Source organism: Hypanus sabinus, chromosome 22, assembly GCF_030144855.1.
Source record: "Hypanus sabinus isolate sHypSab1 chromosome 22, sHypSab1.hap1, whole genome shotgun sequence".
Taxonomy (NCBI): Eukaryota; Metazoa; Chordata; class Chondrichthyes; order Myliobatiformes; family Dasyatidae; genus Hypanus; species Hypanus sabinus.
The window spans coordinates 6832735-6859462 of NC_082727.1; the positions used below are offsets into that span (position 1 = coordinate 6832735).

Genomic DNA, 26728 nt, shown 5'->3' on the forward strand with positions numbered 1-26728 from the left:
GCTGGACAGGATTTTACAGGAGAAGATCAGGGTATGTCAGTGCACATGGATCTGGACAGGATGTTACATGTGAAGTTCAGGGGATATCAGGGGATATGGGGCTGGACAGGATGTTACAGGAGAAGATCAGGTTATATCAGGGAATATGCGGCTGGCCTGGAAGTTACAGTTGTCGATCAGGTTATATCAGTGTATATGGAGCTGGACAGGATGTTACATGTGAAGTTCAGGGGATATCAGTGGATATGGAGCTGGACAGGTTGTTACAGGTGAAGATCAGGGTATATCAGCCTATATGGGGCATGATAGGATGTTACAGGTTAAGATCAGGGCATATTAGGTTATTTGCGGTTGGACAGAATGTTACAGGTGTCAATCAGGTTATATCCGTGTATATGGAGCTGGACAGGATATCACATGAGAAGTTCAGGGGATAAGGCATGGACCGGATGTTACAGGTGAAGATCAGGGTATATGGGGCTGGACAGGATGATACAGGTGAAGATCTGGGTATATCAGGGGATATGGTGCTGGACAGGATGTCACAGGTGTAGATCTGGTTATACCACTATACATGGAGCTGGACATGATGTTACAGGTGAAGATCAGTGTATATGCTGCTGGACAGGATGTTACAGGTGTCGATCAGGTTATATCCGTGTATATTGAGCTGGACAGGATTTCACATTTGAAGATCAGGGGATCAGGCATGGATTGGATGTTACAGGTGAAGATCAGGGTATATGAGGCTGGACAGAATGATACAGGTGAACATCAGGGTATATGGGGCTGGATTGGATGTTACAGGTGAAGATCAGTGTACATGTAGCTGGATAGGATGTTACATGTGAAGTTCAGGGTATATCAGGGTACATGGGGCTGGACAAGATGTTACAGCTGAGGATCAAAGTATATCAGGGTATATGTGGCTGGAGAGGATGTTACAGGTGAAGATATGGGTATATAAGTGTATATGGGGCATGATATGATGTGACATTGAAGGTCAGGGCATAGTAGGTTATTTTGAGCTGGACAGGATGTTACAGGTGACGACCAGGGTATATCAGGGTATATGGGGCTGGACAGGATGATACAGGTGAAGATCTGGGTATATCAGGGGATATGGTGCTGGACAGGATGTCACAGGTGTAGATCTGGTTATACCACTATACATGGAGCTGGACATGATGTTACAGGTGAAGATCAGTGTATATGCTGCTGGACAGGATGTTACAGGTGACGACCAGGGTATATCAGGGTATATGGGGCTGGGCAGGATGTAACAGCTGAAGAACAGAGTATATAGGGCTGTACAGGATGATACCAGTGAAAATCAGGGTATATCAGGGCATATGCGGCTGGACCGGATGTTACAGGTGAAGATCAGGGTATATGCTGTTGGACAGGATGTTACTAGTGTCTATCAGGTTATATCCGTGAATATGGAGCTGGACAGTATGTCACATGTGAAGTTCAGGGGATAAGGCATGGACCAGATGTTACATGTGAAGATCAGGGTATATGAGGCCTTACAGAATGATACAGGTGAAGATCAGAGTATATGGGGCTGGACATGATGTTACAGGTGTTGATCTGGTAATATCCGTGTATATGGAGCTGGACAGGATGTCACATGAGAAGTTCAGGGGATAAGGCATGGACTGGATGTTACAGGTGAAGATCAGGGTATATGGGGCTGGACAGGATGATACAGGTGAAGATCTGGGGATATCTGGGGAAATGGTGCTGGACAGGATGTCACAGGTGTATATCTGGTTATACCACTATACATGGAGCTGGACAGGATGTTACATGTGAAGATCAGGTTATATCAGAGTATATGGAGCTGGACAGGATGATACAGGAGGTGATCAGGGTATATCAGGGGATAAGGAGCTGGAGAGGATGTTACAGGTGAAGATCAGGGTGTATGGTGCTGGACAGGATGTTACAGGTGAAGATCAGTGTACATGGAGCTGGACAGGATGTTACATGTGAAGTTCCGGGGATATCACTGGATATGGAGCTGGACAGGTTGTTACAGGTGAAGATCAGGGTATATGAGGCTGGACAGAATGTTACAGGTGAAGATCAGGATATATGGGGCTAGACAGGATGACACAGGTGAAGATCAGTGTATATCAGGGAATATGGGGCTCGACAGGATGTTACAGGTGCAGATCAGGGCATATTAGGGTATATGGGGTTGGACAGGATGTTACCGGTGAAGATCTGGGTATATCAGGGGATATGGAGCTGGACAGGATGTCACAGGTCTAGATCTGGTTATACCACTGTACATTGAGCTGGACAGGACATTACATGTGAAGTTCAGGGGATATCAGGGGATATGGGGCTGGACAGGATGTTGCAGGAGAAGATCAGGGTATATCAGGGAACATGGGGCTGGAGATGTGGTTACAGTTGAAGATCAGGGTATATCAGAGTATATGGGGCTGGTCAGAATGTTACAGGTGAAGATCAGGGTATATCACAGTATATGGAGCTGGACAGGATGATACAGGAGGTGATCAGGGTATATCAGGGGATAAGGAGCTGGAGAGGATGTTACAGGTGAAGATCAGGGTGTATGGTGCTGGACAGGATGTTACAGGTGAAGATCAGTGTACATGGAGCTTTACAGGATGTTACATGTGAAGTTCCGGGGATATCACTGGATATGGAGCTGGACAGGTTGTTACAGGTGAAGATCAGGGTATATGAGGCTGGACAGAATGTTACAGGTGAAGATCAGGATATATGGGGCTAGACAGGATGACACAGGTGAAGATCAGTGTATATCAGGGAATATGGGGCTCGACAGGATGTTACAGGTGCAGATCAGGGCATATTAGGGTATAAGGGGTTGGACAGGATGTTACAGGTGAAGATCAGGGTATATCAGGGAACATGGGGCTGGAGATGTGGTTACAGCTGAGGATCAAGGTATATCAGGGGATATGTGGCTGGAGAGGATGTTACAGTTGAAGATCAGGGTATATCAGAGTATATGGGGCTGGACAGAATGTTACAGGTGAAGATCAGGGTATATCACAGTATATGGAGCTGGACAGGATGATACAGGAGGTGATCAGGGTATATCAGGGGATATGGAGCTGGAGAGGATGTTACAGGTGAAGATCAGGGTGTATGGTGCTGGACAGGATGTTACAGGTGAAGATCAGTGTACATGGAGCTGGACAGGATGTTACATGTGAAGTTCAGGGGATATCAGGGGATATGGGGCAGGACAGGATGTTACAGGAGAAGATCAGGGTATATCAGGGTACATGGGGCTGGACAGGATGTTACATGTGAAGTTCATGGGATATCACTGGATATGGAGCTGGACAGGTTGTTACAGGTGAAGATCAGGGTATATGCGGCTGGACAGGATGTTACAGGTGTCGATCAGGTTAGATCCGTGTATATGGAGAAGGACAGGATGTTACATGTGAAGTTCAGGGGATATTAGGGGATATGGAGCTGGAGAGGATGTTACAGGTGAAGACCAGAGTATATGGGGCTGGACAGGTTGTTACAGGTGAAGATCAGGGTATATCAGCATATATGGGGCGTCATAGGACGTTACAGGTGAAGATCTGGGCATATTAGTTTATTTGAGGTTGGACAGGATTTTACAGGTGAAGATCAGGTCATATCAGTGTATATGCGGCTGGCCTGGATGTTACAGGTGTCGATCAGGTTATATCAGTGTATATGGAGCTGGACAGGTTGTTACAGGTGAAGATCAGGGTATATCAACCTATATGGGGCATGATAGGATGTTACAGGTTAAGATCAGGGCATATTAGGTTATTTGCGGTTGGACAGAATGTTACAGGTGTCAATCAGGTTATATCCGTGTATATGGAGCTGGACAGGATGTCACATGAGAAGTTCAAGGGATAAGGCATGGACCGGATGTTACAGGTGAAGATCAGGGTATATGGGGCTGGACAGGATGATACAGGTGAAGATCTCGGAATATCAGGGGATATGGAGCTGGACAGGATGTTACATGTGAAGTTCAGGTGATATCAGGGAATATGGGGCTGGACAGGATGTTACAGGTGCAGATCAGGGCATATTGTGGTATATGGGGCTGGACAGGATGTTACAGGTGTAGATCAGGTTATATCAGTGTACATGGAGCTGGACAGGATGTTACATGTGAAGTTCAGGTGATATCAGGGAATATGGGGCTGGACAGGATGTTACAGGTGCAGATCAGGGCATATTGTGGTATATGGGGCTGGACAGGATGTTACAGGTGAAGATCAGGTTATAACAGGGAATATGGGGCTGGACAGGATGTTACAGGTGTCGATCAGGGTATATCAGGGTATATACGGCTGGACAGGATGTTACAATTGAAATTCAGGGGATATCAGGGAATATGGTGCTCGACAGGATGTTACAGGTGCAGATCAGCGCGTATTAGGGTTTATGGGGCTGGACAGGATGTTACCGGTGAAGATCTGGGTATATCAGGGTATATGGAGCTGGACAGGATGTTACAGGTGTAGATCAGGTTATACCACTGTACATGGAGCTGGACAGGACATTACATGTGAAGTTCAGGGGATATCAGGGAATATGGGGCTGGACAGGAAGTTACAGGTGCAGATCAGGGCATATTGGGGTATATGGGGCTGGACAGGATTTTACAGGAGAAGATCAGGGTATATCAGTGCACATGGATCTGGACAGGATGTTACATGTGAAGTTCAGGGGATATCAGGGGATATGGGGCTGGACAGGATGTTACAGGAGAAGATCAGGTTATATCAGGGAATATGGAGCTGGACAGGATGTTACATGTGAAGTTCAGGGGATATCAGTGGATATGGAGCTGGACAGGTTGTTACAGGTGAAGATCAGGGTATATCAGCCTATATGGGGCATGATAGGATGTTACAGGTTAAGATCAGGGCATATTAGTTTATTTGCGGTTGGACAGAATGTTACAGGTGTCAATCAGGTTATATCCGTGTATATTGAGCTGGACAGGATTTCACATTTGAAGATCAGGGGATAAGGCATGGATTGGATGTTACAGGTGAAGATCAGGGTATATGAGGCTGGACAGAATGATACAGGTGAACATCAGGGTATATGGGGCTGGATTGGATGTTACAGGTGAAGATCAGTGTACATGTAGCTGGATAGGATGTTACATGTGAAGTTCAGGGTATATCAGGGTACATGGGGCTGGACAAGATGTTACAGCTGAGGATCAAAGTATATCAGGGTATATGTGGCTGGAGAGGATGTTACAGGTGAAGATAAGGGTATATAAGTGTATATGGGGCATGATATGATGTGACATTGAAGGTCAGGGCATAGTAGGTTATTTTGAGCTGGACAGGATGTTACAGGTGACGACCAGGGTATATCAGGGTATATGGGGCTGGACAGGATGATACAGGTGAAGATCTGGGTATATCAGGGGATATGGTGCTGGACAGGATGTCACAGGTGTAGATCTGGTTATACCACTATACATGGAGCTGGACATGATGTTACAGGTGAAGATCAGTGTATATGCTGCTGGACAGGATGTTACAGGTGACGACCAGGGTATATCAGGCTATATGGGGCTGGGCAGGATGTAACTGCTGAAGAACTGAGTATATAGGGCTGAACAGGATGATACCAGTGAAAATCAGGGTATATCATGGCATATGCGGCTGGACCGGATGTTACAGGTGAAGATCAGGGTATATGCTGTTGGACAGGATGTTACTAGTGTCTATCAGGTTATATCCGTGTATATGGAGCTGGACAGTATGTCACATGTGAAGTTCAGGGGATAAGGCATGGACCAGATGTTACATGTGAAGATCAGGGTATATGAGGCCTTACAGAATGATACAGGTGAAGATCAGAGTATATGGGGCTGGACATGATGTTACAGGTGTTGATCTGGTAATATCCGTGTATATGGAGCTGGACAGGATGTCACATGAGAAGTTCAGGGGATAAGGCATGGACTGGATGTTACAGGTGAAGATCAGGGTATATGGGGCTGGACAGGATGATACAGGTGAAGATCTGGGGATATCTGGGGAAATGGTGCTGGACAGGATGTCACAGGTGTATATCTGGTTATACCACTATACATGGAGCTGGACAGGATGTTACATGTGAAGATCAGGTTATATCAGAGTATATGGAGCTGGACAGGATGATACAGGAGGTGATCAGGGTATATCAGGGGATAAGGAGCTGGAGAGGATGTTACAGGTGAAGATCAGGGTGTATGGTGCTGGACAGGATGTTACAGGTGAAGATCAGTGTACATGGAGCTGGACAGGATGTTACATGTGAAGTTCCGGGGATATCACTGGATATGGAGCTGGAGAGGTTGTTACAGGTGAAGATCAGGGTATATGAGGCTGGACAGAATGTTACAGGTGAAGATCAGGATATATGGGGCTAGACAGGATGACACAGGTGAAGATCAGTGTATATCAGGGAATATGGGGCTCGACAGGATGTTACAGGTGCAGATCAGGGCATATTAGGGTATATGGGGTTGGACAGGATGTTACCGGTGAAGATCTGGGTATATCAGGGGATATGGAGCTGGACAGGATGTCACAGGTCTAGATCTGGTTATACCACTGTACATTGAGCTGGACAGGACATTACATGTGAAGTTCAGGGGATATCAGGGGATATGGGGCTGGACAGGATGTTGCAGGAGAAGATCAGGGTATATCAGGGAACATGGGGCTGGAGATGTGGTTACAGTTGAAGATCAGGGTATATCAGAGTATATGGGGCTGGTCAGAATGTTACAGGTGAAGATCAGGGTATATCACAGTATATGGAGCTGGACAGGATGATACAGGAGGTGATCAGGGTATATCAGGGGATAAGGAGCTGGAGAGGATGTTACAGGAGAAGATCAGGGTATATCAGGGTGTATGGTGCTGGACAGGATGTTACAGGTGAAGATCAGTGTACATGGAGCTGGACAGGATGTTACATGTGAAGTTCAGGGGATATCACTGGATATGGAGCTGGACAGGTTGTTACAGGTGAAGATCAGGATATATGGGGCTAGACAGGATGACACAGGTGAAGATCAGTGTATATCAGGGAATATGGGGCTCGACAGGATGTTACAGGTGCAGATCAGGGCATATTAGGGTATATGGGGTTGGACAGGATGTTACCGGTGAAGATCTGGGTATATCAGGGGATATGGAGCTGGACAGGATGTCACAGGTCTAGATCTGGTTATACCACTGTACATTGAGCTGGACAGGACATTACATGTGAAGTTCAGGGGATATCAGGGGATATGGGGCTGGACAGGATGTTGCAGGAGAAGATCAGGGTATATCAGGGAACATGGGGCTGGAGATGTGGTTACAGTTGAAGATCAGGGTATATCAGAGTATATGGGGCTGGTCAGAATGTTACAGGTGAAGATCAGGGTATATCACAGTATATGGAGCTGGACAGGATGATACAGGAGGTGATCAGGGTATATCAGGGGATAAGGAGCTGGAGAGGATGTTACAGGTGAAGATCAGGGTGTATGGTGCTGGACAGGATGTTACAGGTGAAGATCAGTGTACATGGAGCTTTACAGGATGTTACATGTGAAGTTCCGGGGATATCACTGGATATGGAGCTGGACAGGTTGTTACAGGTGAAGATCAGGGTATATGAGGCTGGACAGAATGTTACAGGTGAAGATCAGGATATATGGGGCTAGACAGGATGACACAGGTGAAGATCAGTGTATATCAGGGAATATGGGGCTCGACAGGATGTTACAGGTGCAGATCAGGGCATATTAGGGTATAAGGGGTTGGACAGGATGTTACAGGTGAAGATCAGGGTATATCAGGGAACATGGGGCTGGAGATGTGGTTACAGCTGAGGATCAAGGTATATCAGGGGATATGTGGCTGGAGAGGATGTTACAGTTGAAGATCAGGGTATATCAGAGTATATGGGGCTGGACAGAATGTTACAGGTGAAGATCAGGGTATATCACAGTATATGGAGCTGGACAGGATGATACAGGAGGTGATCAGGGTATATCAGGGGATATGGAGCTGGAGAGGATGTTACAGGTGAAGATCAGGGTGTATGGTGCTGGACAGGATGTTACAGGTGAAGATCAGTGTACATGGAGCTGGACAGGATGTTACATGTGAAGTTCAGGGGATATCAGGGGATATGGGGCAGGACAGGATGTTACAGGAGAAGATCAGGGTATATCAGGGTACATGGGGCTGGACAGGATGTTACATGTGAAGTTCATGGGATATCACTGGATATGGAGCTGGACAGGTTGTTACAGGTGAAGATCAGGGTATATGCGGCTGGACAGGATGTTACAGGTGTCGATCAGGTTAGATCCGTGTATATGGAGAAGGACAGGATGTTACATGTGAAGTTCAGGGGATATTAGGGGATATGGAGCTGGAGAGGATGTTACAGGTGAAGACCAGAGTATATGGGGCTGGACAGGTTGTTACAGGTGAAGATCAGGGTATATCAGCATATATGGGGCGTCATAGGACGTTACAGGTGAAGATCTGGGCATATTAGTTTATTTGAGGTTGGACAGGATTTTACAGGTGAAGATCAGGTCATATCAGTGTATATGCGGCTGGCCTGGATGTTACAGGTGTCGATCAGGTTATATCAGTGTATATGGAGCTGGACAGGTTGTTACAGGTGAAGATCAGGGTATATCAACCTATATGGGGCATGATAGGATGTTACAGGTTAAGATCAGGGCATATTAGGTTATTTGCGGTTGGACAGAATGTTACAGGTGTCAATCAGGTTATATCCGTGTATATGGAGCTGGACAGGATGTCACATGAGAAGTTCAAGGGATAAGGCATGGACCGGATGTTACAGGTGAAGATCAGGGTATATGGGGCTGGACAGGATGATACAGGTGAAGATCTGGGAATATCAGGGGATATGGAGCTGGACAGGATGTTACATGTGAAGTTCAGGTGATATCAGGGAATATGGGGCTGGACAGGATGTTACAGGTGCAGATCAGGGCATATTGTGGTATATGGGGCTGGACAGGATGTTACAGGTGTAGATCAGGTTATATCAGTGTACATGGAGCTGGACAGGATGTTACATGTGAAGTTCAGGTGATATCAGGGAATATGGGGCTGGACAGGATGTTACAGGTGCAGATCAGGGCATATTGTGGTATATGGGGCTGGACAGGATGTTACAGGTGAAGATCAGGTTATAACAGGGAATATGGGGCTGGACAGGATGTTACAGGTGTCGATCAGGGTATATCAGGGTATATACGGCTGGACAGGATGTTACAATTGAAATTCAGGGGATATCAGGGAATATGGTGCTCGACAGGATGTTACAGGTGCAGATCAGCGCGTATTAGGGTTTATGGGGCTGGACAGGATGTTACCGGTGAAGATCTGGGTATATCAGGGTATATGGAGCTGGACAGGATGTTACAGGTGTAGATCAGGTTATACCACTGTACATGGAGCTGGACAGGACATTACATGTGAAGTTCAGGGGATATCAGGGAATATGGGGCTGGACAGGAAGTTACAGGTGCAGATCAGGGCATATTGGGGTATATGGGGCTGGACAGGATTTTACAGGAGAAGATCAGGGTATATCAGTGCACATGGATCTGGACAGGATGTTACATGTGAAGTTCAGGGGATATCAGGGGATATGGGGCTGGACAGGATGTTACAGGAGAAGATCAGGTTATATCAGGGAATATGCAGCTGGCCTGGATGTTACAGGTGTCGATCAGGTTATATCAGTGTATATGGAGCTGGACAGGATGTTACATGTGAAGTTCAGGGGATATCAGTGGATATGGAGCTGGACAGGTTGTTACAGGTGAAGATCAGGGTATATCAGCCTATATGGGGCATGATAGGATGTTACAGGTTATGATCAGGGCATATTCGGTTATTTGCGGTTGGACAGAATGTTACAGGTGTCAATCAGGTTATATCCGTGTATATTGAGCTGGACAGGATTTCACATTTGAAGATCAGGGGATAAGGCATGGATTGGATGTTACAGGTGAAGATCAGGGTATATGAGGCTGGACAGAATGATACAGGTGAACATCAGGGTATATGGGGCTGGATTGGATGTTACAGGTGAAGATCAGTGTACATGTAGCTGGATAGGATGTTACATGTGAAGTTCAGGGTATATCAGGGTACATGGGGCTGGACAAGATGTTACAGCTGAGGATCAAAGTATATCAGGGTATATGTGGCTGGAGAGGATGTTACAGGTGAAGATAAGGGTATATAAGTGTATATGGGACATGATATGATGTGACATTGAAGGTCAGGGCATAGTAGGTTATTTTGAGCTGGACAGGATGTTACAGGTGACGACCAGGGTATATCAGGGTATATGGGGCTGGACAGGATGATACAGGTGAAGATCTGGGTATATCAGGGTATATGGAGCTGGACAGGATGTTACATCTGAAGTTCAGGGGATATCAGGGAATATGGGGCTGGACAGGAAGTTACAGGTGCAGATCAGGGCATATTGGGGTATATGGGGCTGGACAGGATTTTACAGGAGAAGATCAGGGTATATCAGTGCACATGGTTCTGGACAGGATGTTACATGTGAATTTCAGGGCATATTAGGTTATTTGCGGTTGGACAGAATGTTACAGGTGTCAATCAGGTTATATCCGTGTATATGGAGCTGGACAGGATGTCACATGAGAAGTTCAGGGGATAAGGCATGGACCGGATGTTACAGGTGAAGATCAGGGTAGATGGGGCTGGACAGGATGATACAGGTGAAGATCTGGGTATATCAGGGGATATGGTGCTGGACAGGATGTCACAGGTGTAGATCTGGTTATACCACTATACATGGAGCTGGACATGATGTTACAGGTGAAGATCAGTGTATATGCTGCTGGACAGGATGTTACAGGTGTCGATCAGGTTATATCCGTGTATATTGAGCTGGACAGGATTTCACATTTGAAGTTCAGGGGATAAGGCATGGATTGGATGTTACAGGTGAAGATCAGGGTATATGAGGCTGGACAGAATGATACAGGTGAACATCAGGGTATATGGGGCTGGATTGGATGTTACAGGTGAAGATCAGTGTACATGTAGCTGGATAGGATGTTACATGTGAAGTTCAGGGTATATCAGGGTACATGGGGCTGGACAAGATGTTACAGCTGAGGATCAAAGTATATCAGGGTATATGTGGCTGGAGAGGATGTTACAGGTGAAGATAAGGGTATATAAGTGTATATGGGGCATGATATGATGTTACATTGAAGGTCAGGGCATAGTAGGTTATTTTGAGCTGGACAGGATGTTACAGGTGACGACCAGGGTATATCAGGGTATATGGGGCTGGGCAGGATGTAACAGGTGAAGAACAGAGTATATAGGGCTGTACAGGATGATACCAGTGAAAATCAGGGTATATCAGGGCATATGCGGCTGGACCGGATGTTACAGGTGAAGATCAGGGTATATGCTGTTGGACAGGATGTTACTAGTGTCTATCAGGTTATATCCGTGTATATGGAGCTGGACAGTATGTCACATGTGAAGTTCAGGGGATAAGGCATGGACCAGATGTTACAGGTGAAGATCAGGGTATATGCAGCTGGACAGGATGTTACAGTGTCGATCAGGTTATATCTGTGTATATGGAGCTGGACAGAATGTTACAGGTGCAGATCAGTGTATATCAGGGTATATGGGGCTGGACAGAATGTTACAGGTGAAGATCAGGGTATATAGGGCTGGACAGGAGGATACAGGTGAAGACCAGTGTATATCAGGGAATATGGGGCTGGACAGGATGTTACCGGTGCAGGTCAGGGCATATTAGTGAATATGGGGCTGGACAGGATGTTGCCGGTGAAGATCAGGGTATATCAGGGTATATGGAGCTGGACAGGATGTTACAGATGAAGACCAAATTATATGGGGCTGGACAGGTTGTTACAGGTGTCGTTCAGGTTAGATCCGTGTATATTGAGAAGGACAGGATGTTACATGTGAGGTTCAGGGGATATTAGGGGATATGGAGCTGGAGAGGATGTTACAGGTGAAGACCAGAGTATATGGGGCTGGACAGGTTGTTACAGGTAAAGATCGGGGTATAGCAGCATATATGGGGCGTCATAGGATGTTACATGTGAAGATCTGGGCATATTAGTTTATTTGGGGTTGGACAGGATGTTACAGGTGAAGATCAGGTCATATCAGGGTATATGCGGCTGGCCTGGATGTTACAGGTGTCGATCAGGTAATATCCGTGTATATGGAGCTGGACAGGATGTCACATGTGAAGTTCAGGGGATAAGGCATGGACTGGATGTTACATGTGAAGATCAGGGTATATGCTGTTGGACAGGATGTTACTAGTGTCTATCAGGTTATATCCGTGTATATGGAGCTGGACAGTATGTCACATGTGAAGTTCAGGGGATAAGGCATGGACCAGATGTTACATGTGAAGATCAGGGTATATGAGGCCTTACAGAATGATACAGGTGAAGATCAGGGTATATGGGGCTGGACATGATGTTACAGGTGAAGTTCAGGGTATATGCAGCTGGACAGGATGTTACAGTGCCAATCAGGTTATATCTGTGTATATGGAGCTGGACAGGATGTTACCTGTGAAGTTCAGGGGATATCAGGGGATATGGGGCTGGACAGAATGTTACAGGTGAAGATCAGGGTATATAGGGCTGGACAGGAGGATACAGGTGAAGACCAGTGTATATCAGGGAATATGGGGCTGGACAGGATGTTACCGGTGCAGGTCAGGGCATATTAGTGAATATGGGGCTGGACAGGATGTTACCGGTGAAGATCAGGGTATATCAGGGTATATGGAGCTGGACAGGATGTTACAGATGAAGACCAGATTATATGGGGCTGGACAGGTTGTTACAGGTGTCGTTCAGGTTAGATCCGTGTATATTGAGAAGGACAGGATGTTACATGTGAAGTTCAGGGGATATTAGGGGATATGGAGCTGGAGAGGATGTTACAGGTGAAGACCAGAGTATATGGGGCTGGACAGGTTGTTACAGGTAAAGATCGGGGTATATCAGCATATATGGGGAGTCATAGGATGTTACAGGTGAAGATCTGGGCATATTAGTTTATTTGGGGTTGGACAGGATGTTACAGGTGAAGATCAGGTCATATCAGGGTATATGCGGCTGGCCTGGATGTTACAGGTGTCGATCAGGTAATATCCGTGTATATGGAGCTGGACAGGATGTCACATGAGAAGTTCAGGGGATAAGGCATGGACTGGATGTTACAGGTGAAGATCAGGGTATATCAGGGGATATGGTGCTGGACAGGATGTCACAGGTGTAGATCTGGTTATACCACTATACATGGAGCTGGACAGGATGTTACATGTGAAGTTCAGGTGATATCAGGGAATATGGGGCTAGACAGGATGTTACAGGTGCAGATCAGGTTATATCAGTGTACATGGAGTGGACAGGTTGTTACATGTATAGTTCAGGGGATATCAGGGGATATGGGGCTGGACAGGATTTTAGAGGAGAAGATCAGTGTATATCAGGGGATATGGGGCATGATAGGATGTTACAGGTGAAGGTCAGGGCATATTAGGTTATTTGCGGTTGGACAGGATGTTACAGGTGTCGATCAGGTTATATCCGTGTATATTGAGCTGGACAGGAAGTCACATGTGAAGTTCAGGGGATAAGGCATGGACTGGATGTTACAGGTGAAGATCAGGGTATATGAGGCTGCACAGAATGTTACAGTTGAAGATCAGGATATATGGGGCTGGACATGATGTTACTGGTGAAGATCAGTGTATATGCAGCTGGACAGGATGTTACAGGTGTCGATCAGGTTATATCCGTGTATATGGAGAAGGACAGGATGTTACATGTGAAGTTCAGAGGATATTAGGGGATATGGAGCTGGACAGGATGTTACAGGTGAAGACCAGATTATATGTGGCTAGACAGGTTGTTACAGGTGAAGATCAGGGTATATCAGCGTATATGGGGCGTCATAGGATGTTACAGGTGAAGATCTGGGCATATTAGTTTATTTGTGGTTGGACAGGATGTTACAGGTGAAGATCAGGTTATAACAGGGAATATGGGGCTGGACAGGATGTTACAGGTGTCGATCAGGGTATATCAGGGTATATACGGCTGGACAGGATGTTACAATTGAAATTCAGGGGATATCAGGGAATATGGTGCTCGACAGGATGTTACAGGGGCAGATCAGCGCATATTAGGGTTTATGGGGCTGGACAGGATTTTACAGGAGAAGATCAGGGTATATCAGTGCACATGGATCTGGACAGGATGTTACATGTGAAGTTCAGGGGATATCAGGGGATATGGGGCTGGACAGGATGTTACAGGAGAAGATCAGGTTATATCAGGGTATATGCGGCTGTCCTGGATGTTACAGGTGTCGATCAGGTTATATCAGTGTATATGGAGCTGGACAGGATGTTACATGTGAAGTTCAGGGGATATCAGTGAATATGGAGCTGGACAGGTTGTTACAGGTGAAGATCAGGGTATATCAGCCTATATGGGGCATGATAGGATGTTACAGGTTAAGATCAGGGCATATTAGGTTATTTGCAGTTGGACAGAATGTTACAGGTGTCAATCAGGTTATATCCGTGTATATGGAGCTGGACAGGATGTCACATGAGAAGTTCAGGGGATAAGGCATGGACCGGATGTTACAGGTGAAGATCAGGGTATATGGGGCTGGACAGGATGATACAGGTGAAGATCTGGGTATATCAGGGGATATGGTGCTGGACAGGATGTCACAGGTGTAGATCTGGTTATACCACTATACATGGAGCTGGACATGATGTTACAGGTGAAGATCAGTGTATATGCTGCTGGACAGGATGTTACAGGTGTCGATCAGGTTATATCCGTGTATATTGAGCTGGACAGGATTTCACATTTGAAGTTCAGGGGATAAGGCATGGATTGGATGTTACAGGTGAAGATCAGTGTACATGTAGCTGGATAGGATGTTACATGTGAAGTTCAGGGTATATCAGGGTACATGGGGCTGGACAAGATGTTACAGCTGAGGATCAAAGTATATCAGGGTATATGTGGCTGGAGAGGATGTTACAGGTGAAGATAAGGGCATATAAGTGTATATGGGGCATGATATGATGTTACATTGAAGGTCAGGGCATAGTAGGTTATTTTGAGCTGGACAGGATGTTACAGGTGACGACCAGGGTATATCAGGGTATATGGGGCTGGGCAGGATGTAACAGGTGAAGAACAGAGTATATAGGGCTGTACAGGATGATACCAGTGAAAATCAGGGTATATCAGGGCATATGCGGCTGGACCGGATGTTACAGGTGAAGATCAGGGTATATGCTGTTGGACAGGATGTTACTAGTGTCTATCAGGTTATATCCGTGTATATGGAGCTGGACAGTATGTCACATGTGAAGTTCAGGGGATAAGGCATGGACCAGATGTTACATGTGAAGATCAGGGTATATGAGGCCTTACAGAATGATACAGGTGAAGATCAGGGTATATGGGGCTGGACATGATGTTACAGGTGAAGTTCAGGGTATATGCAGCTGGACAGGATGTTACAGTGTCGATCAGGTTATATCCGTGTATATTGAGCTGGACAGGATTTCACATTTGAAGTTCAGGGGATAAGGCATGGTTTGGATGTTACAGGTGAAGATCAGGGTATATGAGGCTGGACAGAATGATACAGGTGAACATCAGTGTGTATGGGGCTGGATTGGATGTTACAGGTGAAGATCAGTGTACATGTAGCTGGATAGGATGTTACATGTGAAGTTCAGGGTATATCAGGGTACATGGGGCTGGACAAGATGTTACAGATGAAGACCAGTGTATATGGGGCTGGACAGGATGTTACCGGTGCAGGTCAGGGTATATTAGCGAATATGGGGCTGGACAGGATGTTACCAGTGAAGATCAGGGTATATCAGGGCATATGCGGCTGGACAGGATGATACAGGTGTAGAGCTGGTTATATCTGTGTACATGGAGCTGAACAGGATGTTACATGTGAAGTTCAGGGGATACCAGATTATATGGGGCTGGACAGGTTGTTACAGGTGTCGATCAGGTTAGATCCGTGTATATTGAGAAGGACAGGATGTTACATGTGAAGTTCAGGGGATATTAGGGGATATGGAGCTGGAGAGGATGTTACAGGTGAAGACCAGAGTATATGGGGCTGGACAGGTTGTTACAGGTAAAGATCGGGGTATATCAGCATATATGGGGCGTCATAGGATGTTACAGGTGAAGATCAGGTCATATCAGGGTATATGCGGCTGGCCTGGATGTTACAGGTGTCGATCAGGTTATATCCGTGTATATGGAGCTGGACAGGATGTCACATGAGAAGTTCAGGGGATAAGGCATGGACTGGATGTTACAGGTGAAGATCAGGGTATATCAGGGGATATGGTGCTGGACAGGATGTCACAGGTGTAGATCTGGTTATACCACTATACATGGAGCTGGACAGGATGTTACATGTGAAGTTCAGGTGATATCAGGGAATATGGGGCTAGACAGGATGTTACAGGTGCAGATCAGGTTATATCAGTGTACATGGAGTGGACAGGATGTTACATGTATAGTTCAGGGGATATCAGGGGATATGGGGCTGGACAGGATTTTAGAGGAGAAGATCAGGGTATATCAGGGGATATGGGGCATGATAGGATGTTACAGGTGAAGGTCAGGGCATATTAGGTTATTTGCGGTTGGACAGGATGTTACAGGTGTCGATCAGGTTATATCCGTGTATATTGAGCTGGACAGGAAGTCACATGTGAAGTTCAGGGGATAAGGCATGGACTGGATGTTACAGGTGAAGATCAGGTTATAACAGGGAATATGGGCTGGACAGGATGTTACAGGTGTCGATCAGGGTATATCAGGGTATATACGGCTGGACAGGATGTTACAATTGAAATTCAGGGGATATCAGGGAATATGGTGCTCGACAGGATGTTACAGGGGCAGATCAGCGCATATTAGGGTTTATGGGGCTGGACAGGATGTTACCGGTGAAGATCTGGGTATATCAGGGTATATGTGGCTGGAGAGGATGTTACAGGTGAAGATAAGGGTATATAAGTGTATATGGGGCATGATATGATGTTACATTGAAGGTCAGGGCATAGTAGGTTATTTTGAGCTGGACAGGATGTTACAGGTGACGACCAGGGTATATCAGGGTATATGGGGCTGGGCAGGATGTAACAGGTGAAGAACAGAGTATATAGGGCTGTACAGGATGATACCAGTGAAAATCAGGGTATATCAGGGCATATGCGGCTGGACCGGATGTTACAGGTGAAGATCAGGGTATATGCTGTTGGAGAGGATGTTACTAGTGTCTATCAGGTTATATCCGTGTATATTGAGCTGGACAGTATGTCACATGTGAAGTTCAGGGGATACGGCATGGACCAGATGTTACATGTGAAGATCAGGGTATATGAGGCCTTACAGATGATACAGGTGAAGATCAGGGTATATGGGGCTGGACATGATGTTACAGGTGAAGTTCAGGGTATATGCAGCTGGACAGGATGTTACAGTGTCGATCAGGTTATATCCGTGTATATGGAGCTGGACAGGATGTTACATGTGAAGTTCAGGGGATATCAGTGTATATGGAGCTGGACAGGATGTTACAGGTGAAGATCAGGGTATATAGGGCTGGACAGGAGGATACAGGTGAAGACCAGTGTATATCAGGAAATATGGGGCTGGACAGGATGTTACCGGTGCAGGTCAGGGCATATTAGTTAATATGGGGCTGGACAGGATGTTACCGGTGAAGATCAGGGTATATCAGGGTATATGGGGCTGGACAGGATGTTACAGGTGAAGTTCAGGGTATATGCAGCTGGACAGGATGTTACAGTGTCGATCAGGTTATATCCGTGTATATGGAGCTGGACAGGATGTTACATGTGAAGTTCAGGGGATATCAGTGTATATGGAGCTGGACAGAATGTTACAGGTGAAGATCAGGGTATATAGGGCTGGACAGGAGGATACAGGTGAAGACCAGTGTATATCAGGGAATATGGGGCTGGACAGGATGTTACCGGTGCAGGTCAGGGCATATTAGTGAATATGGGGCTGGACAGGATGTTACCGGTGAAGATCAGGGTATATGGAGCTGGACAGGATGTTACAGATGAATACCAGATTATATGGGGCTGGACAGGTTGTTACAGATCAAGATCAGGGTATATGGGGCTGGACAGGATGTTACAGGTGAAGACCAGGGTATATAGGGCTGTACAAGATGATTCCAGTGAAAATCAGGGTATATCAGGGCATATGCGGCTGGACAGGATGATACAGGTGTAGAGCTGGTTATATCTGTGTACATGGAGCTGAACAGGATGTTACATGTGAAGTTCAGGGGATACCAGATTATATGGGGCTGGACAGGTTGTTACAGGTGTCGATCAGGTTAGATCCGTGTATATTGAGAAGGACAGGATGTTACACGTGAAGTTCAGGGGATATTAGGGGATATGGAGCTGGAGAGGATGTTACAGGTGAAGACCAGAGTATATGGGGCTGGACAGGTTGTTACAGGTAAAGATCGGGGTATATCAGCATATATGGGGCGTCATAGGATGTTACAGGTGAAGATCAGGTCATATCAGGGTATATGCGGCTGGCCTGGATGTTACAGGTGTCGATCAGGTTATATCCGTGTATATGGAGCTGGACAGGATGTCACATGAGAAGTTCAGGGGATAAGGCATGGACTGGATGTTACAGGTGAAGATCAGGGTATATCAGGGGATATGGTGCTGGACAGGATGTCACAGGTGTAGATCTGGTTATACCACTATACATGGAGCTGGACAGGATGTTACATGTGAAGTTCAGGTGATATCAGGGAATATGGGGCTAGACAGGATGTTACAGGTGCAGATCAGGTTATATCAGTGTACATGGAGTGGACAGGATGTTACATGTATAGTTCAGGGGATATCAGGGGATATGGGGCTGGACAGGATTTTAGAGGAGAAGATCAGGGTATATCAGGGGATATGGGGCATGATAGGATGTTACAGGTGAAGGTCAGGGCATATTAGGTTATTTGCGGTAGGACAGGATGTTACAGGTGTCGATCAGGGTATATCAGCGTATATGGGCCATCATAGGATGTTACAGGTGAAGATCTGGGCATATTAGTTTATTTGTGGTTGGACAGGATGTTACAGGTGAAGATCAGGTTATAACAGGGAATATGGGCTGGACAGGATGTTACAGGTGTCGATCAGGGTATATCAGGGTATATACGGCTGGACAGGATGTTACAATTGAAATTCAGGGGATATCAGGGAATATGGTGCTCGACAGGATGTTACAGGGGCAGATCAGCGCATATTAGGGTTTATGGGGCTGGACAGGATGTTACCGGTGAAGATCTGGGTATATCAGGGTATATGTGGCTGGAGAGGATGTTACAGGTGAAGATAAGGGTATATAAGTGTATATGGGGCATGATATGATGTTACATTGAAGGTCAGGGCATGGTAGGTTATTTTGAGCTGGACAGGATGTTACAGGTGACGACCAGGGTATATCAGGGTATATGGGGCTGGGCAGGATGTAACAGGTGAAGAACAGAGTATATAGGGCTGTACAGGATGATACCAGTGAAAATCAGGGTATATCAGGGCATATGCGGCTGGACCGGATGTTACAGGTGAAGATCAGGGTATATGCTGTTGGAGAGGATGTTACTAGTGTCTATCAGGTTATATCCGTGTATATTGAGCTGGACAGTATGTCACATGTGAAGTTCAGGGGATAAGGCATGGACCAGATGTTACATGTGAAGATCAGGGTATATGAGGCCTTACAGATGATACAGGTGAAGATCAGGGTATATGGGGCTGGACATGATGTTACAGGTGAAGTTCAGGGTATATGCAGCTGGACAGGATGTTACAGTGTCGATCAGGTTATATCCGTGTATATGGAGCAGGACAGGATGTTACATGTGAAGTTCAGGGTATATCAGTGTATATGGAGCTGGACAGGATGTTACAGGTGCAGATCAGTGTATATCAGGGTATATGGGGCTGGACAGAATGTTACAGGTGAAGATCAGGGTATATAGGGCTGGACAGGAGGATACAGGTGAAGACCAGTGTATATCAGGGAATATGGGGCTGGACAGGATGTTACCGGTGAAGATCAGGGTATATCAGGGTATATGGAGCTGGACAGGATGTTACAGATGAATACCAGATTATATGGGGCTGGACAGGTTGTTACAGATCAAGATCAGGGTATATGGGGCTGGGCAGGATGTAACAGGTGAAGAACAGAGTATATAGGGCTGTACTGGATGATACCAGTGAAAATCAGGGTATATCAGGGCATATGCGGCTGGACCGGATGTTACAGGTGAAGATCAGGGTATATGCTGTTGGAGAGGATGTTACTAGTGTCTATCAGGTTATATCCGTGTATATTGAGCTGGACAGTATGTCACATGTGAAGTTCAGGGGATAAGGCATGGACCAGATGTTACATGTGAAGATCAGGGTATATGAGGCCTTACAGATGATACAGGTGAAGATCAGGGTATATGGGGCTGGACATGATGTTACAGGTGAAGTTCAGGGTATATGCTGTTGGAGAGGATGTTACTAGTGTCTATCAGGTTATATCCGTGTATATTGAGCTGGACAGTATGTCACATGTGAAGTTCAGGGGATAAGGCATGGACCAGATGTTACATGTGAAGATCAGGGTATATGAGGCCTTACAGATGATACAGGTGAAGATCAGGGTATATGGGGCTGGACATGATGTTACAGGTGAAGTTCAGGGTATATGCAGCTGGACAGGATGTTACAGTGTCGATCAGGTTATATCCGTGTATATGGAGCAGGACAGGATGTTACATGTGAAGTTCAGGGTATATCAGTGTATATGGGGCTGGACAGAATGTTACAGGTGAAGATCAGGGTATATAGGGCTGGACAGGAGGATACAGGTGAAGACCAGTGTATATCAGGGAATATGGGGCTGGACAGGATGTTACCGGTGCAGGTCAGGGCATATTAGTGAATATGGGGCTGGACAGGATGTTACCGGTGAAGATCAGGGTATATCAGGTTATATGGAGCTGGACAGGATGTTACAGATGAATACCAGATTATATGGGGCTGGACAGGTTGTTACAGATCAAGATCAGGGTATATGGGGCTGGACAGGATGTTACAGGTGAAGACCAGGGTATATAGGGCTGTACAAGATGATTCCAGTGAAAATCAGGGTATATCAGGGCATATGCGGCTGGACAGGATGATACAGGTGTAGAGCTGGTTATATCTGTGTACATGGAGCTGAACAGGATGTTACATGTGAAGTTCAGGGGATACCAGATTATATGGGGCTGGACAGGTTGTTACAGGTGTCGATCAGGTTAGATCCGTGTATATTGAGAAGGACAGGATGTTACATGTGAAGTTCAGGGGATATTAGGGGATATGGAGCTGGAGAGGATGTTACAGGTGAAGACCAGAGTATATGGGGCTGGACAGGTTGTTACAGGTAAAGATCGGGGTATATCAGCATATATGGGGCGTCATAGGATGTTACAGGTGAAGATCTGGGCATATTAGTTTATTTGGGGTTGGACAGGATGTTACAGGTGAAGATCAGGTCATATCAGGGTATATGCGGCTGGCCTGGATGTTACAGGTGTCGATCACGTTATATCCGTGTATATGGAGCTGGACAGGATGTCAAATGAGAAGTTCAGGGGATAAGGCATGGACTGGATGTTACAGGTGAAGATCAGGGTATATCAGGGGATATGGTGCTGGACAGGATGTCACAGGTGTAGATCTGGTTATACCACTATACATGGAGCTGGACAGGATGTTACATGTGAAGTTCAGGTGATATCAGGGAATATGGGGCTAGACAGGATGTTACAGGTGCAGATCAGGTTATATCAGTGTACATGGAGTGGACAGGATGTTACATGTATAGTTCAGGGGATATCAGGGGATATGGGGCTGGACAGGATTTTAGAGGAGAAGATCAGGGTATATCAGAGGATATGGGGCATGATAGGATGTTACAGGTGAAGGTCAGGGCATATTAGGTTATTTGCGGTTGGACAGGATTTTACAGGTGTCGATCAGGTTATATCCGTGTATATTGAGCTGGACAGGAAGTCACATGTGAAGTTCAGGGGATAAGGCATGGACTGGATGTTACAGGTGAAGATCAGGGTATATGAGGCTGGACAGAATGTTACAGTTGAAGATCAGGATATATGGGGCTGGACATGATGTTACTGGTGAAGATCAGTGTATATGCGGCTGGACAGGATGTTACAGGTGTCGATCAGGTTATATCCGTGTATATGGAGAAGGACAGGATGTTACATGTGAAGTTCAGGGGATATTAGGGGATATGGAGCTGGACAGGATGTTACAGGTGAAGACCAGATTATATGTGGCTAGACAGGTTGTTACAGGTGAAGATCAGGGTATATCAGCGTATATGGGGCGTCATAGGATGTTACAGGTGAAGATCTGGGCAGATTAGTTTATTTGTGGTTGGACGGGATGTTACAGGTGAAGATCAGGTTATAACAGGGAATATGGGGCTGGACAGGATGTTACAGGTGTCGATCAGGGTATATCAGGGTATATACGGCTGGACAGGATGTTACAATTGAAATTCAGGGGATATCAGGGAATATGGTGCTCGACAGGATGTTACAGGGGCAGATCAGCGCATATTAGGGTTTATGGGGCTGGACAGGATGTTACCGGTGAAGATCTGGGTATATCAGGGTACATGGAGCTGGACAGGATGTTACAGGTGTAGATCAGGTTATACCACTGTACATGGAGCTGGACAGGATGTTACATCTGAAGTTCAGGGGATATCAGGGAATATGGGGCTGGACAGGAAGTTACAGGTGCAGATCAGGGCATATTGGGGTATATGGGGCTGGACAGGATTTTACAGGAGAAGATCAGGGTATATCAGTGCACATGGATCTGGACAGGATGTTACATGTGAAGTTCAGGGGATATCAGGGGATATGGGGCTGGACAGGATGTTACAGGAGAAGATCAGGTTATATCAGGGTATATGCGGCTGGCCTGGATGTTACAGGTGTCGATCAGGTTATATCAGTGTATTTGGAGCTGGACAGGATGTTACAGGTGAAGATCAGGGTATATCAGCCTATATGGGGCATGATAGGATGTTACAGGTTAAGATCAGGGCATATTAGGTTATTTGCGGTTGGACAGAATGTTACAGGTGTCAATCAGGTTATATCCGTGTATATGGAGCTGGACAGGATGTCACATGAGAAGTTCAGGGGATAAGGCATGGACCGGATGTTACAGGTGAAGATCAGGGTATATGGGGCTGGACAGGATGATACAGGTGAAGATCTGGGTATATCAGGGGATATGGTGCTGGACAGGATGTCACAGGTGTAGATCTGGTTATACCACTATACATGGAGCTGGACATGATGTTACAGGTGAAGATAAGGGTATATAAGTGTATATGAGGCATGATATGATGTTACATTGAAGGTCAGGGCATAGTAGGTTATTTTGAGCTGGACAGGATGTTACAGGTGACGACCAGGGTATATCAGGGTATATGGGGCTGGGCAGGATGTAACAGGTGAAGAACAGAGTATATAGGGCTGTACAGGATGATACCAGTGAAAATCAGGGTATATCAGGGCATATGCGGCTGGACAGGATGTTACAGGTGTCGATGAGGTTATATCCGTGTATATGGAGAAGGACAGGATGTTAATGTGAAGTTCAGGGGATATTAGTGGATATGGAGCTGGACAGGATGTTACAGGTGAAGACCAGATTATATGTGGCTAGACAGGTTGTTACAGGTGAAGATCAGGGTATATCAGCGTATATGGGCCATCATAGGATGTTACAGGTGAAGATCTGGGCATATTAGTTTATTTGTGGTTGGACAGGATGTTACAGGTGAAGATCAGGTTATAACAGGGAATATGGGCTGGACAGGATGTTACAGGTGTCGATCAGGGTATATCAGGGTATATACGGCTGGACAGGATGTTACAATTGAAATTCAGGGGATATCAGGGAATATGGTGCTCGACAGGATGTTACAGGGGCAGATCAGCGCATATTAGGGTTTATGGGGCTGGACAGGATGTTACCGGTGAAGATCTGGGTATATCAGGGTATATGTGGCTGGAGAGGATGTTACAGGTGAAGATAAGGGTATATAAGTGTATATGGGGCATGATATGATGTTACATTGAAGGTCAGGGCATAGTAGGTTATTTTGAGCTGGACAGGATGTTATAGGTGACGACCAGGGTATATCAGGGTATATGGGGCTGGGCAGGATGTAACAGGTGAAGAACAGAGTATATAGGGCTGTACAGGATGATACCAGTGAAAATCAGGGTATATCAGGGCATATGCGGCTGGACCGGATGTTACAGGTGAAGATCAGGGTATATGCTGTTGGAGAGGATGTTACTAGTGTCTATCAGGTTATATCCGTGTATATTGAGCTGGACAGTATGTCACATGTGAAGTTCAGGGGATAAGGCATGGACCAGATGTTACATGTGAAGATCAGGGTATATGAGGCCTTACAGATGATACAGGTGAAGATCAGGGTATATGGGGCTGGACATGATGTTACAGGTGAAGTTCAGGGTATATGCAGCTGGACAGGATGTTACAGTGTCGATCAGGTTATATCCGTGTATATGGAGCTGGACAGGATGTTACATGTGAAGTTCAGGGGATATCAGTGTATATGGAGCTGGAAAGGATGTTACAGGTGCAGATCAGTGTATATCAGGGTATATGGGGCTGGACAGAATGTTACAGGTGAAGATCAGGGTATATAGGGCTGGACAGGAGGATACAGGTGAAGACCAGTGTATATCAGGGAATATGGGGCTGGACAGGATGTTACCGGTGCAGGTCAGGGCATATTAGTGAATATGGGGCTGGACAGGATGTTACCGGTGAAGATCAGGGTATATGGAGCTGGACAGGATGTTACAGATGAATACCAGATTATATGGGGCTGGACAGGTTGTTACAGATCAAGATCAGGGTATATGGGGCTGGACAGGATGTTACAGGTGAAGACCAGGGTATATAGGGCTGTACAAGATGATTCCAGTGAAAATCAGGGTATATCAGGGCATATGCGGCTGGACAGGATGAAACAGGTGTAGAGCTGGTTATATCTGTGTACATGGAGCTGAACAGGATGTTACATGTGAAGTTCAGGGGATACCAGATTATATGGGGCTGGACAGGTTGTTACAGGTGTCGATCAGGTTAGATCCGTGTATATTGAGAAGGACAGGATGTTACATGTGAAGTTCAGGGGATATTAAGGGATATGGAGCTGGAGAGGATGTTACAGGTGAAGACCAGAGTATATGGGGCTGGACAGGTTGTTACAGGTAAAGATCGGGGTATATCAGCATATATGGGGCGTCATAGGATGTTACAGGTGAAGATCTGGGCATATTAGTTTATTTGGGGTTGGACAGGATGTTACAGGTGAAGATCAGGTCATATCAGGGTATATGCGGCTGGCCTGGATGTTACAGGTGTCGATCAGGTTATATCCGTGTATATGGAGCTGGACAGGATGTTACAAGTGAAGTTCAGGGGATATCAGTGGATATGGAGCTGGACAGGTTGTTACAGGTGAAGATCAGGGTATATCAGCCTATATGGGGCATGATAGATGTTACAGGTTAAGATCAGGGCATATTAGGTTATTTGTAGTTGGACAGAATGTTACAGGTGTCAATCAGGTTATATCCGTGTATATGGAGCTGGACAGGATGTCACATGAGAAGTTCAGGGGATAAGGCATGGACCGGATGTTACAGGTGAAGATCAGGGTATATGAGGCTGGACAGAATGATACAGGTGAAGATAAGGGTATATAAGTGTATATGAGGCATGATATGATGTTACATTGAAGGTCAGGGCATAGTAGGTTATTTTGAGCTGGACAGGATGTTACAGGTGACGACCAGGGTATATCAGGGTATATGGGGCTGGGCAGGATGTAACAGGTGAAGAACAGAGTATATAGGGCTGTACAGGATGATACCAGTGAAAGTCAGGGTATATCAGGGCATATGCGGCTGGACCGGATGTTACAGGTGAAGATCAGGGTATATGCTGTTGGACAGGATGTTACTAGTGTCTATCAGGTTATATCCGTGTATATGGAGCTGGACAGTATGTCACATGTGAAGTTCAGGGGATAAGGCATGGACCAGATGTTACAGGTGAACATCAGGGTATATGGGGCTGGACATGATGTTACAGGTGAAGATCAGGGTATATGCAGCTGGACAGGATGTTACAGTGTCGATCAGTGTATATCAGGGTATATGGGGCTGGACAGAATGTTACAGGTGAAGATCAGGGTATATAGGGCTGGACAGGAGGATACAGGTGAAGACCAGTGTATATCAGGGAATATGGGACTGGACAGGATGTTACCGGTGCAGTTCAGGGCATATTAGTGAATATGGGGCTGGACAGGATGTTACCGGTGAAG

At 46.0% G+C, this 26728-nt stretch overlaps 1 protein-coding gene across 1 annotated transcript in view; it reads right to left on the reverse strand.

The window, feature by feature from the left end:
• Positions 1–26728, reverse strand: part of LOC132379726 (VPS10 domain-containing receptor SorCS1-like) — a 1404942-nt gene that overhangs the window by 517286 nt on the left and 860928 nt on the right. The window lies entirely within an intron of this gene.